This window comes from Bufo bufo, chromosome 1, assembly GCF_905171765.1.
Source record: "Bufo bufo chromosome 1, aBufBuf1.1, whole genome shotgun sequence".
Lineage (NCBI taxonomy): Eukaryota > Metazoa > Chordata > Amphibia > Anura > Bufonidae > Bufo > Bufo bufo.
In genome coordinates this window covers 172596804-172613087 of record NC_053389.1, presented here as the reverse complement: position 1 = coordinate 172613087, position 16284 = coordinate 172596804, and positions in this window count along the sequence as shown.

Genomic DNA, 16284 nt, shown 5'->3' with positions numbered 1-16284 from the left:
CACCCTTGTCTATATGGCAATTGAGAGAGTTGGATACCCATGGAGAGGGGAGAACCACATTCTTCAGATGTCAAGGAAAGAATCCAAAAGGATATTTGAATTTGATTCCCTCATCCCAAAAGGACTAAACGCCGATATGGAACTCTTTGCGTTCCTTTAAATGGGGCATTGGCCTACCTTTGAATGGGACATCTGTGTCAGGCTGTTTTCCAGCATCCAGATCTCCCCTTCTAGGTAGGCCCGCGCCCCCTTATACTTCACTTCCATTCTATGCCACATATATCACCATATGAGAACGAAGACTCAAAAGATATCCCAGAATGACACGCACCGTCTCCAATTTTATCAATTTTAAAATTTTTACAAAAAACGCATCAAAAACGCAATGCAACCGCATATGCGTTTTTTTTATTTTGTGGCGTTTTTACAGTTTTTAATCATATCTTATGTATTCATTTTAGGATAAGTATACTCACTCTATGATTTTATATCATCAGTTTAATATATATTTATATGAAGGTCTAAATATATATGGTTTTAGGAGTATGTATACCATATGCATTGTTTTATCGAATAATAGAATGAAGGGCAGATATATTTGACTTCTAGTTGTCCTTACACATGGCACTATAGATGGCAATAATAAATCGCACATGCGTTTTTTATAAGCCTGTATAAACCATATAAGGCACCAAAGTATGATGATCCATGAAAGAGCAAACTGGAATCTATATCCAGGACTTCTGATTCCCTCGCTGTCCCAATATGCAATGCGTTAATTATGGACAATATAAAAAGAGTACCAGCCATCACTGTCTACACCACTGCGGAAGGGGCCTTGTTACCCCGAAACGCGTATGGTAAAGACAGTGAGGGAACATCAAGAAGCAACACTTGGGAATCGCTTGTTTTCAACTGAATTACGAATATCTACAGATCATCGTCAGCACCATCTATTTTGAAAACCCCGCCTGGAAATTCAAGTCACCTGACCGCCCAGCTAACCACGTGGGACGCCACACAAGTCCTGGAAGGTCAAAGCAGTGGAAAGAAATTGCACCGCTATCCAGGCAAGAGGGGAAACTTCATAGACTTTGCCGACAGGTCCTGGAAGCTCACAATTAGAGCATCACACCTGACAAGTTGGTGCATAAACGGGCCGAACACAGGAGCGGTAAAGTACTCTGTACAAAGTACAGCATCTGATTACTGTTAAATCTGTGGATGTTAATGACTTCTTCTTGAATATTGCTCTTTCTTGAACATTGCTTTTTATAACTGGCGCAAGTTCATAGTCACGAGTATAACTCAAAGCCACAAGTGCCCTTGGACTATTCTGGCTTAACAGCCCCCCTAAGAGTTTTAGTTTTAGTCTAAGTTTTAACATTATTGTTTTAGTGCATGAATTTTATGCAACATGTTGTAAATTATCTTAAAGTGATATATATATAAATCTAAAATATCTGATATACAATCCAACTTGTCTGTGTTGCCTGATATAGAGTGACGCCCAATTCAATCAATTACATACATTACTTATCCTGTACTGATCCTGAGATACATGTATTATACTCCAAAGCTATAATCACTACTCTGCTGTAGTCACTGTGTACATACTGTACATTACTTATCCTTTACTGATCCTAAGTTACATCTTGTATTATACTCCAGAGCTGCACTCACTATTCTACTGGTGGAATCATTAAAAGGAATGTATGAAACTGTGTACTACAGAATTGTGGCTTTAAAAAAAAAAAAAAAAGGTGTTGCGACATTTAAGCTTATTTGCAACAAAATGTTGCAACTTTTTGCATTGTTACACCACTCACTCCAATTTTTTAAAGTGTGTGGGGAAAGTGGACATGGTTAGCTAAGTTAATTAGTTGCACTCCTGATTTATCACTGCAACTTTTTTAAAAGCCACAAAAATAAATTGCTAATTTATTGTAGTAGAGGTTAGAGATGTCCCGAACTATTCGCCGGCGAATATTTCCCGGCGAACATCGCTTGTTCGCGTTCGCCGCGGCGGGCGAACATATGCGATGTTCGGTCCGCCCCCTATTCGTCATCATTGTGTAAACTTTGACCCTGTACCTCACAGTCAGCAGACACATTCCAGCCAATCAGCATCATACCCTCCCTCCCTCCCAGACCCTCCCACCTCCTGGACAGCATCTATTTTAGATTCATTCGGAAGCTGCATTCTTAGTGAGAGGAGGGACAGTGTAGCTGCTGCTGATTTAATAGGGAAATCGATAGCTATGCTAGTGTATTCAGTGTCCACTACAGTCCTGAAAGACTCATCTGATCTCTGCTGTAAGGACAGCACCCCAAAAAGCCCTTTTTTAGGGCTAGAACATCAATCTGCTTTTTCTTTTTTTTTATTCCTGTGTAATCTAATTGTAATTTCCTGCCAGCGTGTGTGTCAGGCTCACAGCGAATACTGTGCCCACTTGCCCAGTGCCACCACCACTTGCATTTAAAAAAAACAAAAAACTTTTTTGACTGTAATATAATAGCAGTCAGTTGCCAACACGCGCATGTGTTTCATGCCCTGCAAGTGCATAGTGTCACCAGCGCAACTCATATCTGGTGTCACAGTAGATTACATTTAAAGAAAAACAACAATTTTGACTTTGAATAAATAGCAGTCAGTTGCACACACGTGTTTGTGTGTTTAAGGCCCAGCTGCAAGTGCATAGTGTCAGTGTCACCAGCGCAACTCATATCTGGTGTAACAGTCGATTACATAAAAAAATAAAAAAATATTTTGACTGTGAATAAATAGCAGTCAGTTGCACACACGTGTTTGTGTGTTTAAGGCCCAGCTGCAAGTGCATAGTGTCAGTGTCACCAGCGCAACTCATATCTGGTGAAACAGTAGATTACATTTAAAGAAAAACAACAATTTTGACTGTGAATAAATAGCAGTCAGTTGCACACACGTGTTTGTGTGTTTAAGGCCCAACTACAAGTGCATAGTGTCACCAGTGCAACTCATATCTGGTGTCACAGTAGCTTGCACGCATAGTACAACTAAACGAATAAAAAAAAAAATTACAGTCAGAGGCAGGCCACCCCGCAGGGGCCGTCGTGGTAGTGGTGCTGTGATTCCCTTTGGCCCTAGAATAATGCCCAGTGTTCAGAGGCCACGTACCCTGAACTCGAAAAGTTCTGAGGACATAGTTGACTGGCTAACACAGGACACTAAATCTTCTACAGCTTCCACTCGGAACCTTGACGCACCATCCTCCTCCAGCTCAGCTTCGGGCACCTCTCAAGTTACCACTCGCCCGCCTGCCGCCACCACCAACACTAGCACCACTGCCGCTTCACTTGATCTGTCAGAGGAGTTATTTACACATCAGTTGGAAGAAATGAGTGATGCGCAACCATTATTGCCAGAGGATGTAGATAACAGCGATATGTCTCAGTCAGGCAGCATTACACACATGGACGTACGGTGTGATGATGATGATGATGTTGTACCCGCTGCTGCTTCCTTTGCTGAGTTGTCAGATACAAGTGAAGCGGTTGATGATGACGATGTGTCCGTGGATGTCACGTGGGTGCCCGCTCGAAGAGAAGAAGAACAGGGGGAAAGTTCAGATGGGGAGACAGAGAGGAGGAGGAGACGAGTTGGAAGCAGGGGGAGGTCGTCGCACAGTCAGACAGCATGCATCGGCACCCGGGGTCAGACAGACAGCACGCCAATCAACGCATGCTGTTGCCACCACCAGAATGCCGTCATTGCAGAGCTCAGCAGTGTGGCATTTTTTTTGTGTGTCCGTTGCCCCCTCTCAACCATCCGCCACTCCGTCTCTCGCCTTGAGCAGTTCCTGCTCATCTGCCCACAGTCAGGTGTCTGTCAAGGACATGTTTGAGCGTAAGAATCCAATGTCACAAAGTCACCCCCTTGCCCAGCGTCTGACAGCCAGCTTTTACCATACAAGCTGGTGGAGTCTGAGGCCTTCCAAAAATTTGTAGCTATTGGGACACCGCAGTGGAAGGTACCTGGCCGAAATTTCTTTGCACAAAAGGCAATCCCCAACCTGTACTCGATTGTGCAAAAGGAAGTAATGGCATGTCTGGCACACAGTGTTGGGGCAAGGGTCCATCTGACCACTGATACCTGATCTGCAAAGCACGGTCAGGGCAGGTATATCACCTACACTGGGCATTGGGTAAACCTGCTGACGGCTGCCAAGCATGGAATGCGTGGCTCCGCAGAGGAGTTGGTGACATCGCCACGACTTGCAGGCAGGCCTGCTGCCACCTCCTCTACTCCTCCTACTCCATCCTCTTCCATAACCTCCTCGGCTGAGTCCTCTTCTGCTGCTGCGTCTTGCTCCACATCAACGGCAACCCCCCAGCGGCTATTCTACATCCCTGATATGACAGTGTCACGCCGTCTTGGGGTTGACTTGCCTGAAAGCAGAGAGTCACACCGGACCAGCAATCCTGTCCGCCCTGAACGCACAGGTGGATCAGTGGCTGACTCCGCACCAACTGGAGATCGGCAAAGTGGTGTGTGACAATGGAAGCAATTTGTTGGCGGCATTGAATTTGGGCAAGTTGACACATGTGCCGTGCATGGCACATGTGTGTAATCTGATCGTACAACGCTTTGTGCATAAGTACCCAGGCTTACAGGACGTCCTGAAGCAGGCCAGGAAGGTGTGTGGCCATTTCAGGCGTTCCTACACGGCCATGGCGTACTTTTCAGATATCCAGCGGCGAAACAACATGCCAGTGAGGCGCTTGATTTGCGACAGCCCGACACGTTGGAATTCAACACTCCTAATGTTTGACCGCCTGCTCAAACAAGAAAAAGCCGTCAACGAGTATTTGTATGACTGGGGTACTAGGACAGCCTCTGCGGAGCTGGAATTTTTTTGCCACGTTACTGGACGCTCATGCGCAATGCCTGTAGGCTCATGCATCCTTTTGAGGAGGTGACAAACCTATTCAGTCGCACCGAAGGCACCATCAGCGACATCATCCCATTTGTTTTCTTCCTGGAGCGTGCCCTGCAAAGAGTGCTGGATCAGGCCGTAGATGAGCGTGAAGAGGAAGAGTTGTGGTCACCATCACCACCAGAAACAGCCTTATCAGCATCGCTTGCTGGACCTGCGGCAACGCTGGAAGAGGAGTGTGAGGAAGAGGAGTCAGAGGAGGAATGTGGCTTTGAGGAGGAGGGGGAAGACCAACCACAGCAGGCATCCCAGGGTGCTCGTTGTCACCTATCTGGTACCCGTGGTGTTATACGTGGCTGGGGGGAAGAACATACCTTCAATGAGATCACTGAGGACGAGGAACGGGACATGAGTAGCTCGGCATCCAACCTTGTGCAAATGGGGTCTTTCATGCTGTCGTGCCTGTTGAGGGACCCTCGTATAAAAAGGCTGAAGGAGAACGACCTGTACTGGGTGGCCACGCTACTAGACTCCCGGTATAAGCAGAAAGTGCCTGAAATGTTACCGAATTACCGCAAGTCGGAAAGGATGCAGCAGTTCCAAAATAAATTAAAAAGTATGCTTTACACAGCGTATAAGGGTGATGTCATAGCACAACGGGAATCTAACAGGGGGAGAGGTGAAAGTAATCCTCCTCCTACCACGACCACGCCGGCAAGGACAGGATGCTTTACAGACGTGTTGTTGATGGAGGACATGCAGAGCTTTTTAAGTCCTACGCATCGCCACAGCCCTTCGGGGTCCACCCTCAGAGAACGACTCGACCGACAGGTAGCAGACTACCTCGCCTTAACTGCAGATATCGACACTCTGAGGAGCGATGAACCCCTTGACTACTGGGTGTGCAGGCTTGACCTGTGGCCTGAGCTATCCCAATTTGCGATAGAACTTCTGGCCTGCCCCGCTTCAAGTGTCCTGTCAGAAAGGACCTTCAGTGCAGCAGGAGGTATTGTCACTGAGAAGAGAAGTCGCCTAGGTCAAAAAAGTCTAGATTACCTTACCTTTATTAAGATGAATGAGTCATGGATCCTGAAGGGACTGACAGTGGGCGATACATTCGACTAAAAAAGGCCTGATGAGATGAGCTGCCTTGGGCTAAAAATGCTCCACACGCTGCTGTATTTTATCTCTGAATGCCGGATGACTTGCGTGACTTATCCGCCACCAACTAGGGTTCAAGCCGCAATGTATTAGGGCACTTTCTGCCTGGGAAACATAATTTTTTCTGGCCGCTGCTACAGCAGCAGCTGCAACAATACCTAATTTTTCAGGCATGTGTACATGCCTAATTTTTCTGGCCTCTGGTGCTGCACTGTGGCTGCAAAAACAAACAAAAAAAAAGGCACATACGTGTCAAGTCCCCTTCGTGATCGTTACCTTGTTGTGGTGAAGGGGCTTGGTATCACAATGAAGCGACCACCTCTATGAGTGTGTTGGCAATGGCAATGTTGGCACACCCCAGATGATAAGGTCGTTGCTTCATTGTGAACAGACCAAAAGCGATCGGCTGGATAATTTTGCATAGAAAAAACATTAATTTTCTTTGTGATCATCTAAGGTGATCATTAAAGCCTACTAGGCCAACAATGGGCCCACACTGCAGAATCATTGTTTTCTGGGTCACTTAACGGTCACTGAACTACCTCAGCACGACCATAGGCTTTGAAAAACCCCCATCGCCTGCAATCTCCCAAACATGCGCACTAGCACAGTCATCACTACACCAAGATTGACGCATAGAGGAATAAAATTTATGTCATGAGTGTGTCAACTATTGACAACTCTTTGCGGTTGCTGGTGGCACAGTAGATTGCACACACAGTGCCCCAAATTGGAAGTAGGAGGACCGGCCAAGCCTCTTTTTACATCTCCCGGTTCCTAAAATCCATTCCATATACACGTCCCCTGATAGGGGACGTAACAGGGATTAAACTGATAGGAATAGTACTACTTCACACACCACTCCTATCTGGTGGCACAGTAGATTGCACGCGCAATGCCCCAAAATGGAAGTAGGAGGACTGACCAAGCATCTTTTTCCATCTCCCGGTTCCTAAAATCTATTCCATATACACGTCCCCTGATAGGGGACGTAACAGGGATTAAACTGATAGGAATAGCACTACTTAACACACCTTATAATAATAATAATACTAGTGGACGCAACAGGGATTAAACTGATAGGAATAGTACTACTTAACACACCACTCCTATGTGGTGGCACAGATGATTGCACACGCAGTGCCCCAAATTGGAAGTAGGAGGACCGACAAGCATCTTTTTCCATCTCCCGATTCCTAAAATCTATTCCATACACGTCCCCTGATAGGGGACGTAACAGGGATTAAACTGATAAGAATAGTACTACTTAACACACCTTATAATAACGCAGAGAGAGGCAATGCAGAGAGAGGAGTCTGAAGAAGAGGAATCAGAGGAGGAAGGTGGCTTTGAGGAGGTGGAAGACCAAACACAGCAGGCGTCCCAGGGGGCTTGTTGTCACCTTTCGGGGACCCTTGGTGTTGTACGTGGCTGGGTGGAGGAAGAGACCTTCAATGACATCAGTGAGGACAAGGATGGGTCATGGCTAGCTTGGTATCCAACCTTGTGCAAATGGGGAGTTTGCGGTTGTGCAAATGGACTGTTTGCGGTTGTTTGCGGTGCGTTAAACGGGGAGTTTGGTCTGTCATAGTTTGGTCTGTCACTGTGAAGCGGGCGTAACCCTTACACTACCTGATCGATACAACATCATACCTGATGTTTTAAAGCACGTTATTCCAAACAATTTAGGAATGTTAGGTGATTTATGCCCTTTATGGATTAAAACCCGACTCTGCGTCAACTACATAATTTTCCATGGGAGTTTTGCCATGGATCCCCCTCCGGCATGCCACAGTCCAGATGTTAGTCCCTTGAAACAACTTTTCCATCACTATTGTGGCCAGAAAGAGTCCCTGTGGGTTTTAAAATTCACCTGCCTATTGAAGTCTATGGCGGTTCGCCCTGTTCGCCCGTTCGTGAACATTTGTGAAAATTTGCGTTCTCCGTTCGCGAACGGAAAATTTTATGTTCGCGACATCTCTAGTAGAGGTATGGCGTAAAAACTGCAGTAGCATTTCTAGATGAAGGCCTAGATTTACTAGTCCTATAGATGGTGTAAACTTAGGCTGTGTAGGCTTGGATCAGATTTATCACAGTAGATCAGTCGCGTTGATAACGCGTGTGTAGGGATAGACACTTCTGTCTAACTCTGTACCCACTTTTGGGGTATTTTGCTACTTTGTTCCACTTTTTAGTGATATTTTAGGTGCAGACACATTACTAAATCTGAGACAAAGAGTTAAGTTTAAAGATATGTCAAGTTAACAAATAACATTCCCCTCTACTATGTAAACACATCAAATGACATATGATTGTTACAGATCAGTGAGTGTAGACAAACTCTGCCAACTAAGGGTACTTCCACACTTGCGGCAGGACGGATCCGACATGCTGTTCACCATGTCGGATCCGTCCTGCGGCTATTTTGCCGTGCCCCCGGGGCGCCGCTCCGTCCCCATTGACTATAATGGGGACGGGGGCGGAGCTCCGGCGCAGCACGGCGGTGCACGGCTTAAGGCCGCCTGACTAAAAACTGCATGTCAGGTTTTTTAGTCCGGCGGCTTTCTCCGTGCACCGCCGCGCTGCGCCGGAGCTCCGCCCCCATTGACTATAATGGGGACGGAGCGGCGGCCCGGGGGCACGGCGAAATAGCCGCAGGACGGATCCGACATGGTGAACAGCATGTCGGATCCGTCCTGCCGCAAGTGTGAAACTAGCCTAACCAGTTTTCTGTAGGGCTAACCCTAAGGACATTATTTTGGCGATCCCCTCGTATTCACCCTTTAACTCCTGTACAAGGATCCGGCTTTCATTTCAGGGATGCATCCAGACTGCTACCTTTTGGGATAGTCCCAGTGTAGTTGGCAGCTGACTGACTGGCATCAGTAACTCCAGTGCAGGTATCAGGAGCTCAGGATGCAGAGCACAAACCACAACCACAAGAAATCAGCAGAAGCAGTCCGAACAGTCACTTAGGCTTAAATACAAGTTACTATGTCCAGAGTCCACACTGGTAGTGTAGATGAATGAAGACACAGGACAAATTGGCAGGCTGGGTGGAAGTGAAGACAAAGACAGGAAGGCGAGGTACTTCACAGGAACACAAACAAGGCAGACAGACAGGGTTAACTTAAACACAGAACTGAAACTAGAAGTGTAGGAGCACACATGGAATGCGAGTACAGAGCTGGAGCACAAACATGCAGGCATAAAACAGGGGTATTGCAGAAGCACTGGACTTCAACACCTTGGTCATCAGGAACCTTAAAGCTCAGACACCCTCTGCATGGAGTGGGTGCCATAAATACCCAGGGTCCCCTGGGTAAGTATTTGGAAGGGCACTCACTGACCCTTTAAGAGGCTGGAGGTGAGTGGGTGCCTTAAGGGGACAGAGGCTATAGTACTAGGCAGGATCATAAAAGCAGCAGCATGAAGAGTAGTGCAGCATCCATGCCCACAGGGTAGAGCAGGGCAGCGGCGGCCATTTGCTGTCCTAAAAATCCTGCACTGATCCAGACTTACATCCTGTATTCTGTACAATTCTACTGATGGAGTCAATAAGCGTAAATACATTGCATTCCTTATCTTATTCTGCTGGTAAAGTAACTGTGAACATACACTGCTCAAAAAAATAAAGGGAACACAAAAATAACACATCCTAGATCTGAATTAATTAAATATTCTTCTGAAATACTTTGTTCTTTACATAGTTGAATGTGCTGACAACAAAATCACACAAAAAAATAAATGGAAATCAAATTTTTAAACCCATGGAGGTCTGGATTTGGAGTCACACTCAAAATTAAAGTGGAAAAACACACTACAGGCTGATCCAACTTTGATGTAATGTCCTTAAAACAAGTCAAAATGAGGCTCAGTAGTGTGTGTGGCCTCCACGTGCCTGTATGACCTCCCTACAACGCCTGTGCATGCTCCTGATGAGGTGGCGGATGGTCTCCTGAGGGATCTCCTCCCAGACCTGGACTAAAGCATCTGCCAACTCCTGGATAGTCTGTGGTGCAACGTGACGTTGGTGGATAGAGCGAGACATGATGTCCCAGATGTGCTCAATTGGATTCAGGTCTGGGGAACGGGCGGGCCAGTCCATAGCATCAATGCATTCGTATTGCAGGAACTGCTGACACACTCCAGTGTGAACCTGCTTTCATCTGTGAAGAGCACAGGGCGCCAGTGGCGAATTTGCCAATCTTGGTGTTCTCTGGCAAATGCCAAACGTCCTGCACGGTGTTGGGCTGTAAGCACAAACCCCACCTGTGGACGTCGGGCCCTCATATCACCCTCATGGAGTCTGTTTCTGACCGTTTGAGCAGACACATGCACATTTGTGACCTGCTGGAGGTCATTTTGCAGGGCTCTGGCAGTGCTCATCCTGTTCCTCCTTGCACAAAGGCGGAGGTAGCGGTCCTGCTGCTGGGTTGTTGCCCTCCTACGGCTTCCTCCACGTCTCCTGATGTACTGGCCTGTCTCCTGGTAGCGCCTCCATGCTCTGGACACTACGCTGACAGACACAGCAATCCTTCTTGCCACAGCTCGCATTGATGTGCCATCCTGGATAAGCTGCACTACCTGAGCCACTTGTGTGGGTTGTAGACTCCGTCTCATGCTACCACTAGAGTGAAAGCACCGCCAGCATTCAAAAGTGACCAAAACATCAGCCAGAAAGCATAGGAACTGAGAAGTGGTCTGTGATCACCACCTGCAGAACCACTCCTTTATTGGTGGTGTCTTGCTAATTGCCTGTAATTTCCACCTGTTGTCTATCCCATTTGCACAACAGCATGTTAAATTGATTGTCACTCAGTGTTGCTTCCTAAGTGGACAGTTTGATTTCACAGAAGTGTTATTGACTTGGAGTTATATTGTGTTGTTTAAGTGTTCCCTTTATTTTTTTGAGCAGTGTATATTATGTTAGTATAGGGACCCATGTTTGGTCAAACTCAAAGTGACAGGTGCCCCGCCCCTTTTTCATACCATAACCCCTCCCAGAAACGCCCTAACCCTGCCCAGATCCGCCCATTTATCTCCCCTCACCCGTCCCAAACCACTCCTAAATGCCGCCCACTTTGATATGCTTTTCATATCATTTTATACCTCTTAATATAAATTTTAGATCAAATTATCAGGTTTTTATATCACTTTATAAGTCCTTATCAAATGATAAGCTTTTATTAACACTTTATATCCCATTTATAACATTTTGATAAGTTTTTATACCACTTTTATGTCATTTTGTGATTTGATATCACTTTGATATCATTTTGATATGAATTTTATATATTGGCATACCCTTTTGATACAGTTTTATACCACTTTTATGTCATTTTGTGATTTGATATCACTTTGATATCATTTTGATATGCCTTTTTATATATTGGCATGCCAGGACATGTCAAAAAGATGTATGCTACACCCAGTTCAATCTACCCCCATTGTGAGTGTCTGAGTGTAATTTAACTCCCATTCCCACTTTGATATGATCTTCCTATCAGTTTATATGGTTTAATATAAAATTTATATCAAATGATAAGCTTTTTATATCACTTTATAAGTCTTTATCAAATGATAAGCTTTTATTAACACTTTATATCCCATTTATAACATTTTGATATGGTTTTATACCACTTTTATGTCATTTTGTGATTTAATATCACTTTGATATCATTTTGATATGCCTTTTATATATTGGCATGCCCTTTTGATACAGTTTTATACCACTTTTATGTCATTTTGTGATTTGATATCACTTTGATATGCCTTTTATATATTAGCATGCCAGGACATGTCCAAAAGACAGATGCTACCCCAGTTCAATCTACCCCCATTGTGAGTGCCTGAGTGTAATTTAACTCCCACCACACTGAATTTGAAATCAAAACCCGAAATGTCACACTCCTGCTATAAATGTACATTTTCCCACAGGTCCACAAGCGTACAGTAGATTGAAAATTTTCATTTGCTACAAGACCACACACATGAGTATCAGGCCAGCAGCTGTGTCAACCTTAGAGGTGTTAATTTTCTCGGGATCTGTCTATAGCATAGTTAACACAGAAACTACTGGTATCGTTTCAACAGCTGAGGCAAACACTATGCAGTATCTATCCATATTTTTATAGCATCTCTTTTCAGGAAACAAAATGATTGTGATTGGTTGTATAACAGCCACCACCTATTGCAGATACTAATGTTAAGAAAACCCAAGCAGTATCTGTATATATACATGTGGGCAGATCACCACAGGGTATAATCATTTGACATTGAGGCTCTGCAAGAAAACTTATTTCAAGGTAAGAGTATCGCTATATTACCCTTCTTTTTTACTATTTTTAACATGCCTGTTTTAAATTCTTTATTGATGCAATATAACATGCAACATTTGACTAATTTCTCTGCGATTATTACGCCTGGTCGTGTCATGCATTTATCTATGTATCTATCTATCCTATCTATAGAACTTTCCATGTACTGTATCTATCTATCTATCTATCTATCTATCTATCTATCTATGTATCTATCTATCCTATCTATAGAACTCTCCATCTACTGTATCTATCTATCTATCTATCTATCTATCTATCTATCTATCTATCTATGTATTTATCTATCCTATCTATAGAACTTTCCATCTACTCTATCTATCGATCTATCTATCTATCTATCTATCCATCCACTTTATCTATCTAACACAGTGTGAAAAATGGTTGTAATATGTAATATGAATAAAAAATAGATGAGCAGCACACAAATCCAAGGTGGTGCAATTCCTTGAAACGGATCGCGGACTTAGATCCAGCTGAGTATATGTAGAAAAAGAATCCAAGGCAGCACACAAATATCAGTGAAAAAAAGGGGTATTTATTCACCCATGTGTAGACGTTTCAGCTCTCTCAATTGAGCCTTTGTTAAGCCATAATACTCAGTGCAAACTCAGGTGCTTATAAAGCATACAAAATTAACAGGAAGTGATTACATGATTATATTCCAATTGATACATAAACATTAATAAAACCAGTGAATCTCGATTATACATGATTGTATTGTAAAAAGTATAACCACATGAAATCAAATATCACAAAAGTGTTGTGTTCCACAAATATTAATCATCTATACATATAATTATAGTGCATAACATCATCAATTTGATAATCTCTTACAGGTGTACATAGTTGTGTTAATTAAAAATTATTCATTTACTTATGGGTATCTCACATGTCACTGGAGACCGCAGGACTCCGTCGGCGTCCGGAACTCGACACTGCGCACGCGCGGGGAATGTTACATCCCGCGAGACTCTAGGGCATATAGCAACCATCGGCCCACAGTCAAGATGGCGACTCGGCAGCATACACGGACCGAGCATGCTCATTCCCAAAACTAGGCGGGCACAGTCAAACAGGCACGGCGATCATGTGACCGGTCACCTGACACTCATGCATAGCAACCGATTACACTGATCATATCCTAGTTACTCGTCCATAGCAAGGGGGGTCCAGCGCTGTAAAGCTGGCTAATGGCAAAACGCCACTGTCACCCTGAAACACCTAATCCCCATATTTATATATTTAAGGTTATCGTTCCACAGGTCCGTATAGCATAAACTTTCACACCTGCTCTCCATATACATGAAGCCTCCGCCAGGGGCAACCAGAACAGGGGCAACACACCATCATGGGGCCAGCGAACACAGGAGTCACCGTAAAGTGACTCCGTGTCACAGTCCCCACATTGGGAGGGCCAAGCAAACACTGTCAATGCTGGATTACCATCATACACACATGTGCCATGCCTGCACTTGCTATCCATCCATGTTCAGTCGGGAAATCTTGCAGTCAAAGAGCGCGTATGGTGCCAAGTCCCACCTCAACCATATTGCCAGGTCGCAAACATATTTATCAAAAATGATTAATTTAAAGAAATAACAATAATATCAATTATCACTCATTGCCGATCGGGTCCTGCTGTCTTCCAGTTTTTAGGGGGATGATCCATTGTAAAAAGCATTTTCATGTTCATCTATGGAAAATTAAAAAAAATATTAATTATTGGTTTTTAATACAAAACTTGCACTTGTATAAACCCTTACAAGGAAGACAAGCAGAATTCAACGGAACCCCCAAGGACAACACAACATAGGGTAACATCACAAACCCAGGGCAACCAACACAAATAGACAGGGACAAAAGGAAGGATAAACAAAGACAAAAACGAAGCAGAGATGTCAGACAACCCTAAAGTCGACATTGAGCCCTACTGGTTTAAGAGTATTTAACTCAAAAATCCAGTAGAGCTCTCTTCTTTTTAAGCGTATCGTCATGTCCCCACCCCTTCTGGGTAAGGGCACTTGTTCAAGTATCTTGAATTTCAAATCCCGTTCACGGTGGCCTGCTTCTGTAAAGTGCTTGGGCACAGGTAAATCCAGCCTCTTTTTCCTTATAGTGTATCTGTGCTGGTTCAACCTTGTTTTAATATCCCAGGTTGTTTCCCCAACATACCATAGTCCACACGGACATGATAACAAATAGATTGCATAGGTTGAATCACATGTGAGGTATTGCTTAATTCGAACTGTCTTCCCAGAGGCTGGATTCACAAAGGAGTCACCCCTAATCATATAGGGGCAGTTAACACAATTGCAGCATGGATAACAGCCCCTGCGTGTGGAGCCGAAATACGTGCTACAATCAACCCTCGCAGACCCAACATCTGACCTGACTAGTTTGTCACCTAAATTAGGACTCCTACGGAAAGAGCATAAAGGAGGAACTTTGAATTCCTCTATGTTGTCAAAACCACTGGTCAAAATCGGCCAGTGCTTTCTAACAATGGAGGACACCCGAGGGCTGCTGATACAAAAGTCAGTAACTAATGGTATCCTTTGTGTTGAGGTTTTGAGCCTCACAGGGTCACCATCCTTCATTCTAACTCCAATTTTGTTAATACTCTCTGAAATCAGTTTTTTAGGGTAACCCCTGAAACGAAACTTCATGGCCATTTCTGATAGTCGTTGTTCCCTGACCGGGCCCTCACCGACTATCCTGGCCACTCGTAACATCTGGCTGAGGGGAAGGGACTTAATCATCGGCCGTGGATGATGACTTTCATATCGAACAAGAGTGTTTTTATCCGTGGGCTTCACAAAGAGGTCCGTGGACAGAGCATGTCCCTGAATCACGACCTCAGTGTCGAGAAATTGCAGTTTATCCTGAGAGTGCATCAAAGTGAACTTGACGCTTGGGTCAATCTCATTTAGGAACGAGTGGAAGGCTATGAGGTCCCCTGTGGCGCCCACCCATATCAGAAAAACATTGTCTATGTAGCGCCACCACCCCAGCACATGGCTGAAGTGGCGGCACCCATAGACATAGGACTCCTCTAGATGTGTCATATATATATTTGCATAGGTGGGCGCCACATTGGACCCCATCACAGTCCCCCTTAACTGTACATAGTAATCATCCTGAAATAAAAAATAATTCCTAGAAAGAATAAACCTCAGCAATCCAAGTAGAAATGTCCTGCATTCCTCTGTATAGTCAGTCTGTAAAAGGCATTGTTCCACTGCATGGAGACCCAATTCGTGCTCGATTGACGTGTATAAACTACACGCGTCAAAAGAAGCAAGAATGGCACCATCAGGAACCCTCAGATCCTTGATCTTGGATAAAAAATCACTAGTATCCCTTATGTAGGATCTGGCGGACACGGCAAATGGCTGCAAGATCCTATCAAGGAAAATCGCTGGATTGCAAAACAAGGACCCCCTGCCAGACACTATGGGCCGACCAGGGGGGGCAAGCAGACTCTTATGTATTTTGGGAAGAGTGTACAGTATGGGGGTTATCGGTTTTTCACACAAGAGATAATTACACAACTTCTCATCTATGATGCCACCAGTTTTAGCCTGCAATAACATCTCTCTGAGTTCTCTCAGTAATCCAAACTTAGGGTCACTGGAGACCCGCTGATACACATTTCTATCGGCCAACTGGGATAAAATTTCTTGCGCGTAGCGATCCGTGTCCATTACCACAACACTACCTCCGTTGTCCGCAGACTTGATGGTGAGGCTGCGGTCCGAAGACAGATCGCCAACGGCTTTGATATCCTCAGTGGTCATGGATGGATAGCAAGTGCAGGCATGGCACATGTGTGTATGATGGTAATCCAGCATTGAAAGTGTTGGCGT